Genomic DNA, 12,679 nt, shown 5'->3' with positions numbered 1-12,679 from the left:
GAAATTGGTGAAGTCCCTATGGTATGGAGGCTCCCCCCAAAATGAAAACTAGAACTACCATATGATCCAGCAATTCTACTTCTGGGTATTTATCTGAGGAAAACAAAAACATTAATTGAAAAGGTATATGTGCTCCTATGTTCATTGCAGTATTATTTATGATAGCCAAGATATGGAAGCAATCTAAGTGTCCATCAATAGAACAGATTTAAAAAAAGATGTACACACACGCATACATACAGACACACACACATACACACGATGGAATATTTCTCAGCCATAAAGAAGAATGAAATCTTGTCATTTGTGACAATGTGGATGGACCTAGAGTTATTATGCTGAGTGAAATAAGGCAAAGAAAGACAGATACTGTGTGATTTCACTTATATGGGAATCTAAAAAACAGAACAAATGAATAAACAAAATGAAACAGAAACAGGCGCATAAATACAGAGAACAAACTGGTGATTGCCAGCAGTGGTGGAGGTGGGGGATGGAGTAACAAGTAGAATAGATGACAGGGGTTAAGAGGTACAAACTTCCACTTATAAAATAAGTCACAGGGATATTATGTAGGGTGATATTATGTAGGGGTAGGGTGTATAGTCAATAATATTGTAATAACTTTGAATAGGGACAGGTGGTAACTGGACTTCTCAAGGTGATCATTTCATAATATATAAAAACATAAAATCACTATGTTGTACACCTGAAATTAATACAATGTATGTCAATTATAAGTCAATGAAAGAAGAAGGAATTGAAGTGGCTACTTTCTTTTTCTGGGGCCACATGAGTTATTTTCCTTTTTTTTTCTACCTAAGCCTATCTCCCTCTTCTTTGTAGACTGTTTCTTTTTTCTTCTTCTTATGTACTAGGCAAGAAGGGTAGTTCCAGCTCTAAAGCTACATAACCTTTTAATTTAACTGCTACTGATCAATTAATGCCAGTCTCTGCATCTTTAATTTCAAGTTCTCAAGAGAAAGATTCTTTTTTTAAATTTTTAAATGTTTGTTTATTTTTGAGAGAGAGACAGAGTGCAAGTGGGGGAGGGGCGGAGAGCGAGGGAGACACAGAATCTGAAGCAGGCTCTAGGCTCTGAGCTCTCAGCACAGACCCCAGTGCAGGGATTGAACTTATGAACTGTGAGATCATGACCTGAGCTGAAGTCAGATGCTTAACTGACTGTGTCACCCAGGCGCCCCTCAAGAGAAAGATTCTTAACTAATACATTGGCTTCCCCAGGGTCAAGGGACAAGCTTGAGACCATGGACGCAGGAAGCAGGAATCACACAGTTCAAATATGGCAGCTTAGGCCCAGTCCTTCAGCAGGTACTGAGCATAGCCAGTCCTGGAGCAAGGGATGTTTCTGGACAAGGATGTTAAGCATGTCTTCTGCAACATAAAATACTTAACATTACACCTACAATGATTCTGTCTTGAATGGCTCTGTTGACAGTTCTTCTGGCAAGTGGGGTGGAAGGCTCTTTCTAAAGAGACAAGCCATCTGAGACAACTCTGTAATGAAAACATGATCATTTCCAGGTTATGGACATGTGTACCAAAGTTCTTTGAAAAATTATGCCACCTTGGTCCTCTGTGAAACATACTTAATCTATAGCTGCTGCTAACTTCTGGGCTCCAAAAGAGGGAATGGTGCTCAAAGAGGCTGAGGAAATGAAATGAGGGTTTCCATGGCTACCAGCTTGAGTGTGCATAAGACAAAAGTGTTTGAACTGCAAATCATCAATTCGTCCAAAATATTTTCCCTCTTCTATTTCACTTGTTTACTTGGTAAGCAGAGAAACAGAGCAGAGAATGTTCTGGTACAAATACATAGCCTGAGGGAAATCAGAACCTTTCCAGCTGCCAGGAACATCCCAAACAGAGCTTTGAGTGTTCAACAAATTTTGGGGACACTCAGAACCAGCTTGGGTAAATGTAGAGACCAGGAGTTTGGGTCTCATTCCTGTCAGTCTCTAGCTGGGTGATGTTGGGTGAAAACTTTACCTTTCTGAGTTTAGATGTTCCTCTTTAAAAGATGTATATTCTGGTTGAATGTGAACCCTTAATTGAGGTTAGTGCTAGCTCAACCTAGCTCAGATAAGATTACACTCACCTGCATGTGAAAAAAAAAACAAAAAACAAACACAAACCCTCAAGTCAAGAATGGCTTCAACACTTAAAGTTTTATCTCTTGAGTAAGAGGCAATGATGATGTGGTGAAGTCATCAGGGACTCAGGCTTCTCCTTCCTGTTTTCTGATCCACCATCTCTAGGGTGTGGCCCTCATCCTCACCAGCCAAGGTGACTGGCAGAATCTAGCTATTATATCTATGTTCCAGGCAAGAGGATGGAGGGTGGTGCATTTCTGTAATTCCCTTCCCTTTAGTATGGGCTGGATCTACTGAATAGAATACTGCAAAAGTGATATGAGGTCATTCCTCAGATTAGGTTATAAACAGACTTGGGGTGCCTGAATGGCTCAGTCTGTGGAGCATCTGACTCTTGATTTCAGCTCAGAACGTGATCCCAGAGTCATAGGATCGAGCTCCACATTGGGCTCTGAGCTGACTGAGGAGCCTGCTTAAGAGTCTCTCTCTTTCCCTCTGTCATCTGCTCGTCTCTCACTTCACTCTCTCTCTCTAAAAAACCCAACCCAAACCCAAAAAGACCGTATCCACTCTTGTCTCCCTCCCACCCCCCTCCCTTTTCTCCTTTTTCCCTCTCCTCTCCCGCACCCCGCTGCCAGCTTCCCTGGTGCTGGGGGAAGTGAGCTGCCATGTTATGAGGCAGCCCAATGGAGAGGCCCATTTGGCAAAGAACCGAAGCATGCCAACAGCCATGTGGGTGAACTTAAAAGCAGATTCTCTAGTCCCAGTTACACTCTGAGACAACTGCAGCCCTGGCTGACAGCTTAGCAGCAACTTCATGAGCAACCTTGAACTCCAAGTGTCCTGCTAAAGCTGTGCTCAAGATTCCTGACCCACAGAAACTTTGAGATATGAAATGCTTGTCATTTTTAGCTGCTAAATTTTTGGGTAACTTATTGTGCTGTAATAGAAAATGAATTCACCCTGCAACTGCTTTAGTTCAGTGAACTTTGGATAAATATAGAGACCACCAGAGACAGCCTAAAGGGAAACTGGACTCAGAGCCTCCTGGTTCTCCCAGGTGGTACATGAACAAGCATTTGGGCTGAGGCTTTGCTCAATTTCCTATCATTTGGATATTTTCCTAAAATTTGTTTAGAGGAAAAGAATGAAACCACTGTGAGCCCTCCATCCATAGAGCAGAACTGACTTAGCACCCATTCTCAGAGCCTGTTCTTCGCATGCTGTGGTTTGACCCTGTGCTCTGGGGCATGGGGCATAGATCTGGCACAGACGGGGCAGATGGATGGCGCCGACTGTGCTTGCCCTTGCTGGCTCCAGTGTTGTCAGAAGCAGGCTCTCTGGATCCAGGGTCTGCATGGCTAGAGTCAACCCTACGCAGACACCAGCGCACACAGTGCCATTATGGAAATCACACAAGGGCCCCCTTCCCTGGATGTTGTAGCTGTGCCAGGGGGCTCGCCTGGAGCAGGTGATTGAAGCTCTCATGTGTTCCCCTGGCCTCTGGATTGGAGCAGGATGGCTTGCAGCTCTCATGTGTTCCCCTGGCCTCTGTGCAGGACCAAGGGCCCTATGGGTGATGATGCTGCCTCTGAGGACCAGTTGCATAAGCCATCAAGAGGATGATAAGTAAACCACCTGGTTCTTCTCACAGGGATGATCTAAGCTCAGAAGAATGGCCTCCTGAAAATAAAATTCTCTTGATTTTTCACCAGGTATAACTTGAGTGAAAAGAATAGATCACAAGACAGCATGAAGAGTATGATCCCATTTATTAATAATTATATGCACACATATAAACACAAACAGATTTCTTGTATTAGCATTAAGATGCTAATAATCTCTGGATAATGGAATGGATAATGTTTATTTTCCTCATGTTTTTCTTTCTGTAGTATTTTATTATTTTTTAACATAAGAATGTCTTTTAAGTAGAAAATAACAATAAATCCTCTTTTCACTTTGTAAAAACACCCTTTTCTCTTTCATTTGCATAGTGCTTTGCAGTTAAGAAAATTATCTTCAATTCACAGATTTAGTAACTGAAATTCAGAGAGGAGAAGTTGATTGGCTTACTCATGGAGACCATCCTCCACTCACCTTTTCTCTCTGTCTCCCTGCCCATCCCCCAGGGGTCACCCATCTAGAATTTCATCTGATATCATCAAGCTTATATAACTTGGATTAGTCCTTTCCCCTTTCAGTTTTCTCATGAGGCTAGTAATAAATAGCACCTACCTCAGAGGGACATTGTGAGATTAAATGTGCTAATGTGTGTGAAGCACTTAGCATAGCCCCTAGCATTAATATCTGTTAGTGTTGGTTATTCTTGTGTGACTTTAGAAAAGTCATTTCCCCTGTCTGGGTCTATTTCTTCAAATTCAAAATGCATGGATTGGACTTGATAACTATTGAAAATTCTGCATTTCAATTCTCTGGTTCCAAAATTTCGTTGCTAACGTATGAAACAAAGTTGATTTCAAGAAGATGGATTGCAGGAAGAAGTTGTTATTCATTACTCTGTTGAATTAGCTCAAAAATGATTTGAATTTATGAACACCTAAAAAGAATCTGGGGGAAGGGTGTTCCTGGCAGAGGAATAGCATGTGTATACACCCTGGCAAGGGCTAGGCAACCTGGTGGGAATGATAGGAGAAGCCTGGTGCCAGGGGTGTGGGCTGACAGCTCTTTCCAGAACCAGGTTCATAGCTACAGTCAAGGGAATGGTGTCCTGCTTCCCAGTGAGCCCTCCACAGCAGGTTGCCAGACAGCTGAGGTGTTTTTAAAGGTGTAGCATATTCTCTTAGCGCCAGCTTTACATATCTGCTTTTGCTCATTTGTGTTGGACTCAAGAACATGAGAAGAGTGTTCAGTTCATGCCACATCGTAAATCAGAGGCCTGGATATGGCTTTTCTGTCTTCAACAAGCCCACTAGGACATCTGTGGGGATTCCCTGCCCTGATGGAGCAGATGGTGGGAGCAGATATGGTGAGCTAGGAAGCTGCTGGGACAAAGACATTCTGGAAGTCCCTCTTCAAAGCTGATTCGGGATGTGCAGCTGCATAGCTGGGAGCTTGGGAGCATGTGGGTCATGGGGAAGTTGAACAAGGTGGCCAACCATTGACATGATCTGGCTGGGGAACAGTGTCCTGGTCTTTGTTAAGTAGCTGAAGATGACACGCCCCTTACCATGGTGTCATTGTGCTCATCTTGTGTAAGGGGATTGGTCAGTAACATTGTTGGCAAGTGAAAAGAGTCATTTTTACTCAGCTTTTTGAGGATGGGAATGGAGTTAGAAGACAAACAAAAAAACCCCAAACAGGATGGAGGATGCTGGCCTCTGTCCCATCCATTTTTCTTTCCTATTTTTCACCTCTCTGATAAAACACTGATGAACTACTTTCTGTTTGGACGGTGTTGGAACACTGCCAACCAACTCTCAGTGCATACTCCGCTCATCCAAGTCTTCAGGGCACTCTGCGAACATAGTGACCTGGTCGTATTGTTCCCCTTTCATGGCTCCCCACTGGGTGGAGCAAAAATGCCCTAGCATGGTGTGCAAGGCTCTTTGTGATCTCATGTCAACCCTCCATTCCAGCCTCTTCGTGAAGCAATCCCGTTCCCTCCATCTGAAACCATAGACTGTTAGAACTAGAATGGGTTTGGAAATCACGTAGTTTTTTTTTTTTTCTTAAGAAACATGAAGGATTTTTCTTTCTTTTTTTTTTTTTTTTTTTTTAATTTTTTTTTTCAACGTTTTTTATTTATTTTTGGGACAGAGAGAGACAGACAGAGCATGAACGGGGGACGGGCAGAGAGAGAGGGAGACACAGAATCTGAAACAGGCTCCAGGCTCCGAGCCATCAGCCCAGAGCCTGACGCGGGGCTCGAACTCACAGACCGCGAGATCGTGACCTGGCTGAAGTCGGACGCTTAACCGACTGTGCCACCCAGGCGCCCCTTAACAGAATCTTATCTGGATCATCAAAAGGGCAGAGATTGTCTAGCTGAAGGCATTATAATGGTAGTGGTGGGAACCCGAGGCTCAGTCTTACTTGCACGCCTTATCTTTCCTCCCAAACCTGCAACGGCTTCTGAATTTATAGAGGGACTGTAGGGCCAGGTGGCGAAACTTGAAAATCATTGATCTGATTCAGTTCTCCCCAGTTACATAGAGGGTGGGTTACTTGCCCAGGGTTTCTGAGCTGGTATATTGAAGAGTCTGTTCTCCAAGATCCAGGGCAGTGGCCTGGCCTATGTGTCTTCCCATTCTCACCTGCACTGTTCCTGCTCTGATGTAGACTGTAAGCTCCTTTGAGATGTTATACAATTGCATTTGCAGGCAAAGTTCTTTCCACAAGGTGCAACTAAAAGTAAGGTGCTAAGTATCTTTGGCCATATATTCCTTTCCCAATTATTGGGTCTTTAGGATCTTGAGGGTGTGGCCACACCATATTGCTTTGCAAAGTCATCCAGACTCACAAAGTCCCAACAAGGAGCCTCTTTTTTTGAAGGTTTACTGATGAGCCCTTTGAAACATCCTTCGGCTCTTAGGGAATATTTTCCTCCCAAATAAACTTCTTGGCACTGGATCAGATTACCTTAAAAATTTCATCTTTGCTGATTATTTAGTTTCACATCATTCTGAGGAATCCTGTTCTAGCATCCAGGAATTCATAAAGCTGGAGAATGTGCTTCTTTTTCCTCATCTCACATGATGTCCTTCTACTCTTTGGCCTATCCAGTTTCTGGTAAAATTTGGTCAGAACTGACTTTATCTGTTCCATTTACCATGCTGGATGGGAAGACTCATATCCTGGGTAGTAATTGCAAGCATTTGAATTCATGACCAGCTGATTATTTTTGGTGTAATAAATAGGATGGGGAGGCTGAAGTTGACTGGGAGTAAATTTAATGTTCAACTTGAAACTCTGAAAATGGCCTTCCTGACTCGATGATGGTGATGATGTAGTGATGATGGGGATAATAGCATCTGATGTTAATTTTGCATTGACTTTGTGCCACGCTCCATGCTGAGTAGTTTACATATGTGATCTTTTTTCTTTTAAATCCCCATGAAAATCTCATGGGGCAGATTCATTTTAAAGGTGAAAAAAAAAAAAAAAAAAAAGGAAGGTCAGAGGGGCTAGGTCATTGCTTGTGGTTATATACCAGAAAATGGTGCAGCCACCAAGGAAAGGCACTTATTACAACTCTGTGTATGATACCACTTCCATGTTAAAGTCAAGAGAATAGCACACACAATGAAAGAGCATGACAGCTGAAGGTTAAGTTGCTTCAGAGCCTGTTAAAGAATGTGGTTTTCTGAGAACCCTACTTCACCTCCATTCTTTGGGAATGGCCTCTGGGGACAGACTGGACAGCCATATTAGTACAAGATAACCCTTACCCCTGGCCAGAGCTGATTGGTCCAGGGATAGATACCTGACTATCAGGCAGTCAATTCATCGCCTAATCAGCAACTTATCAGACTCTCCATGCAAATATAAATGAGACATGGGAACTAGAGTAAGTTGGTATTGGGCCTTTGGCCCAAATGATGAGTCAGAGTGGAAAAGAAAACTGAAGTTGGCTTCCCTATGTGCTTATTTTCACTTATCCAGAGTGTTCTCTTGTTATGAGAGCTGTATGGTAGATGCAAAGTGGAACAGGCTTTGAAACAGAGAAGAGAGATTGGTGAACTTGTACCCCATCCAAGGGTCGCAGTGGTTTTGCGGGGCGGCCTCAGAGAGACTAAGAAATCCAAAGCCAGGGAAGCTGTGTATTGGCTTCCCAACCAGTGGGTGGCAGCAGTGGGCCTTAAGAGGTTCCCAGCCAGGGGAGAGGGAAGCTAGGAAAGGAGAGGGAAGGTTGTGTTTCACATTTGCATCAGGCATTTAGAAAGGAACAATCTGCTTCAAAGAGATAAGCCTGGATTATGTATTGCCCTGATCACATAAAAAAAACTTATTAAATCCACTCTAAATGCGAGTATTTCATAGTAATCATTACATTTCTGTCCTTTTTACCCATAGGGGTAGGGATATGCATGTTTGGGTTTATAAGCAAATGTATCATGTTTCTTAGGAGTTCAGGAAGGTATCTCTCTCTGAAAACTGGGGTGGAAAAGAAAAAAAAGGACACAAGGATAAAACAATGATTTCAAGCTGAGCTGAGATTCCCTCCATGGGTTGGTGGTTTTGCTTTGTTTTGTTTTTGGCATGAGATGCACATAAACCCTGAGAAATGTACTTTGTCCAGTTAGAAGTTATTTTTCTCCGTCATTGATGATGTTGGATACTAGCAACTCTGTTTATAATGCACTGTGGGATTAGTTACTCTCTCTCTGTAACACAATCATCATTAAACAAGGGCTTCAGGAAAGCTGGAATCCTTGTTTTGATTGTGGTTACCGTGGCGACCAGTGGCCCATTGGTCCTGAGTCTCTCCTGTGACGCTCACAGTGTTTCCTTGTTCTTTTGTTACATCGTTACATGCAAGTAGCAAGTTACGTTTCCAGTAACTCACGTCAGAGTTTTAACATGCCCAGGCATAAGCAGGGAAAGGCTATGAGGGAGAGGAGAGCCTCCTCAAGGAGAGGGAAAGGGGTGAGGTTGGATGGCTGCTGTCATCAGGCCTAGAAAGTCCTGTGAGGCCAAATAGACCCTGTCCCTGCCTTGCCTCTGCTTTGTTACCTTCTCCCACGCTATACTCATTGACTTTCCTTCTTTCAACTGGCCTCTGCCCAGGCCTTAGATCCCTTTGGACCCGAGTAAACACCCTCAGCCCCTTGGATATTCTTTTTGTGTTGTATATTCTGGATCAAATGAGCTGTCTGGTCATATAAGCCTGTTGCAAGGTCTAGAGCCTTGATCTGGCCTGGGACCCAGTTGCCTCCTGGGGACAGGGATGTGATGACCTCTCATTGCCACTTCTGCCATATAGTATCAACCACTAAAGCCTGGGCTTTCAAGTGTCCCCTGACCCTTGTCACACTCTGCCTCTTCCTAACCATACCATATGTATGTTCCTCTAGGACTCCCACCGTTTACTGAGCCTTACTCCTTTGGACCCTATGCTTATGCCTTACCTACCTGCTAGAATGCCCATTGTCGTATTAGCTTTACCCTCCAGAATTTTCCCTTGTCTTTATAGACTTGGCTGGAACCCAGCTCTGGCTTTTCTCTGCCACTGGTCTTTCATCCAGCTTCACATACAACTTGTTCATCTTTTCTGAAATATGACAATAGGCGAGTGGAACAACTTTTATGTAACTTTCTGGCCTGGGGGGTAGCTGTGAAAATTTGTTTCATTGGAACTTTTTGCTGGATTTTAAAAGACGTACAAATAATGCAGGCCCAGCCACAAGTGAGAGCCACAGAGAGGCACATCCCTGTTCCTCTTCTGTCTTAGGGTCCTGTGATCCTTTCTCTGATTTTGGAGAATCAAGCCTTTGCTCAGAAAGCATTACTGCTTCCTTTTGGTTTGCAAAATGAAGTTCAACACCTACACAGATGTATCCTCAGCTTGCCTCTGCAGCCTGTGGAACTGGTTTATAGGATGACTGAATGCAGTAGGGTACTATCAGGTTTTATTTATCTCTCTCACCAGTGCCTCTGAAGGTGCTCCATCACACCCCTTCTCCGACCCCGTGTACCAACTCGGAACAGATCCTGTCACTTGCTTGTCACTTCTCTCAGTGAAAGAGATCTAATTTTCAATTAACAGCCCATTCCAAACCTAAATCTTAATCCACATTCAGTTCAAAACTCTGTTCCCACCGTCACCAGCTCAGGCTTGGCCTGTGGCTTGGGGACCCACTTTGTGGCGTTCTGGCCACATGACCATAGATTCAGGAACTCACCAGCCAAGTTTCCTTTCAGAGCCTGTTCTTAGCTGTCTCTGCCCGGACTGATCCTCAGAGCTCGTCGTGTGGGTAGCTGTGTCTCAGGCTTTGGCTCTCAGCTTCAGTGTCCCACCTTAAAAGGACTGATCCTGTCTGAGCTGTGCCTTTGCTCCACTTCCTAGCACGTAATTCCTCTCAGCTTTTTCACTATTTTAATTGGTTCGTTAATTTTTTTTTTTTTTGGTTAGCTGAACTATATCTGCTTTTTCCCATAGTAATATTAACTCCAAGATGGCAGAAACTGTGTTTGTCTCGCTTAGAGTTACATCCCCACGGCTTAATTCCATGTCTGTCACACTGAAGGCACTCAAAAATTTTTGTTTAATCAATATGAATTCCTATTTGAAATTCACCAAATGGCCAAATAATAGATTGAAAGATAGGAAATTGCTGACACTTGATTTTTGGGGGGGGTGGAATGGGGGCTGGAAAATGGCAATTTCATATGCTTTATCCTAATATTTGAAGCATTTCTATTAACATTAACAGCAAGGTATTAAGATGGTTGCTGTCACTAATATATTACATTTTCCTGAAAATTCAATTCTGTTCAACATAATAAAATGGGAAAAAACCAGACATAATATTGGAAATACTAGTTGCAAAGGATTAGATTACCTACCTGCAGAGTCAATAACAATCACCTGAAAAATTAAGAGTCTTAGAAAAATCAAGAGTCCTAATGAGTTTAGTTAAGTTGGACATACAAAATACAGCCAACTAGAAAATAATTATGAATAAGATGATAGAAAATATCTTATAATAACAACAATAAGACTATAATAATACTATAAGACTACCCCTTACCCCCAAGCCCTGGAAATTAAGAAATACATGTATATGTATATGTATATGTATATGTATATGTATATGTATATCATATGAAGAAAACTATAAAACTTCACAGGGAATTCCTAAAGACAACTAGATAAATGGGTTGAAGATGTTTCAGGGTGGAAAGACTCAATATTATAAAAATTCCATTTCTCTCCATAATTAATGTCAACATTTATTTCTATTACAACCAAACCACAGTTTGGGGGGAGGGCAGCCTGACAAAAACAAAGGCAAAGATCATCTGAGAGAAAAAAATTCCAATCAGCCAAGAGTCTTCTCAGAGGCATTGTGAACCTCGGGCCGTGTGGCCGTGAGTGTGCGCTTTGCCCAGGCCCGCCTCCAAGCCGCCAACCTGAGCTACGACCATGTCATCACCGTCTTCTCATCCCACTGTCACCTCTTCCAAGTGGAGTATGCACAGGAGGCCATGAAGAGGGGCTCGACTGCGGTTGGCCTGTGAGGAAAGGACGTTGTTGTTCTGGGCATGGAGAAGAAGTCAGTGGCCAAAGTGTAGGATGAGAGAACCATGTGCAAGATCTGTGCGTTGGATGACAGCGTCTGCGTGGTACTTGCAGGGTTCACTGCCGATCTGAGGATGGTCATCAACAGGGCCGGGGTGGAATGCCAGAGTCACCGGCTGACTGACCATGGAGGACCCAGTCACCGTGGAGTACAATGACCTGCTACATGGCCAGCCTGAAGCAACACTGCACACAGAGCAATGGGCACAGGCCTTTTGGCATCTCTGCTCTTATTGTGGGTTTCAACTTTGGTGGCATCTTCAGGCTGTATCAGACTGACCCGCAGGGACATACCATGCCTGGAAAGCCAATGCCATAGGTTGGGGTTCCAAGTCCATATGTGAGTTTCTTTTTCTTTTTTAAATGTTTATTTATTTATTTTGAGAGAGAAAGAGAGAAAGAGAGAAAGAGAATGAATCCCAAGTAGGATCTGTACTGACAGCAGAGAGCCTGAAGGGGGTGGGGGTGGGGGCTTGAACCTAGGAACTGTGAGATAAGGACCTGACCGGAAATCAAGAGTCCAATAGTTAACCGACTGAGCCACCCAGGTGCCCCCTGCGTGAGTTTCTAGAGACCAATTACACTGATGAAGCCATAGAGAGGGATGACCTGATCATTATACTGGTTATCAGGGCTTTCCTGGAAGTGGTTCAGTCTGGTGACAAAAACATTGAACTGGTTGTCATGAGATGAGATCAACCCTCAAGATTTTAAATCCTGAAGAAATTGAGAAGTATGAAATTTAAAAAGAGAAAAAAAAAAACAAAAAGAAGAAATAAAAAGAAAGCATGATGGGGTGCCTGGGTGGCTCAGTTGGTTGAGTGTCCAACTTTGGCTCAGGTCATGATCTTGCTGTTTGTGGGTTCCAGTCCCGTGTCAGGCTCTATGCTGACAGCTCAGAACCTGGAGCCTTCTTGGGATTCTGTGTTTCTCTCTCTCTCTCTCTCTCTCTCTCTCTGTGTGTGTGGCTCCCCCACTTGTGCTCTCTCTCTTTCTCTCAAAAATAAATGTTAAAAAAAATTAAAAAAAAAAGAGAGAAAGCATCATGATGTTGACAATCTTGTAGTGATTTTTAAATTCAGATCATGGATGATTCTCAAAATGATATGTAGGTATTTCTATTCCATTCATCTAATGTCTCAGTGTCCTACAGTAAGCTTCTATATTTGTTAACCTTTTTTTTTTTTTTTTTTTTTAAAGAGTCTTCTCAAAAAGAAGAGATATGTGTAGGGAATTTCCATGCCTTGTAGCAAACAAACTATCATGCTACAACAATGAAAATAGTGACAGTGGCCCATGA

The 12,679-nt window shown here is 43.0% G+C and overlaps 1 pseudogene; it reads left to right on the top strand.

The window, feature by feature from the left end:
* Positions 1-5,076: 5,076 nt before the first annotated feature.
* Positions 5,077-12,164, top strand: LOC109269831 (proteasome subunit alpha type-7-like; annotated as a pseudogene).
* The last annotated feature ends 515 nt before the right edge of the window (positions 12,165-12,679 follow it).

This window comes from Panthera pardus, unplaced genomic scaffold (assembly GCF_024362965.1).
Source record: "Panthera pardus isolate Hobbes unplaced genomic scaffold, ASM2436296v1 HiC_scaffold_20, whole genome shotgun sequence".
In the NCBI taxonomy this organism is placed as follows: domain Eukaryota; kingdom Metazoa; phylum Chordata; class Mammalia; order Carnivora; family Felidae; genus Panthera; species Panthera pardus.
The sequence above is the reverse complement of the archived record's forward strand: the minus strand, read 5'-3'. Positions and strand labels throughout refer to the sequence as shown.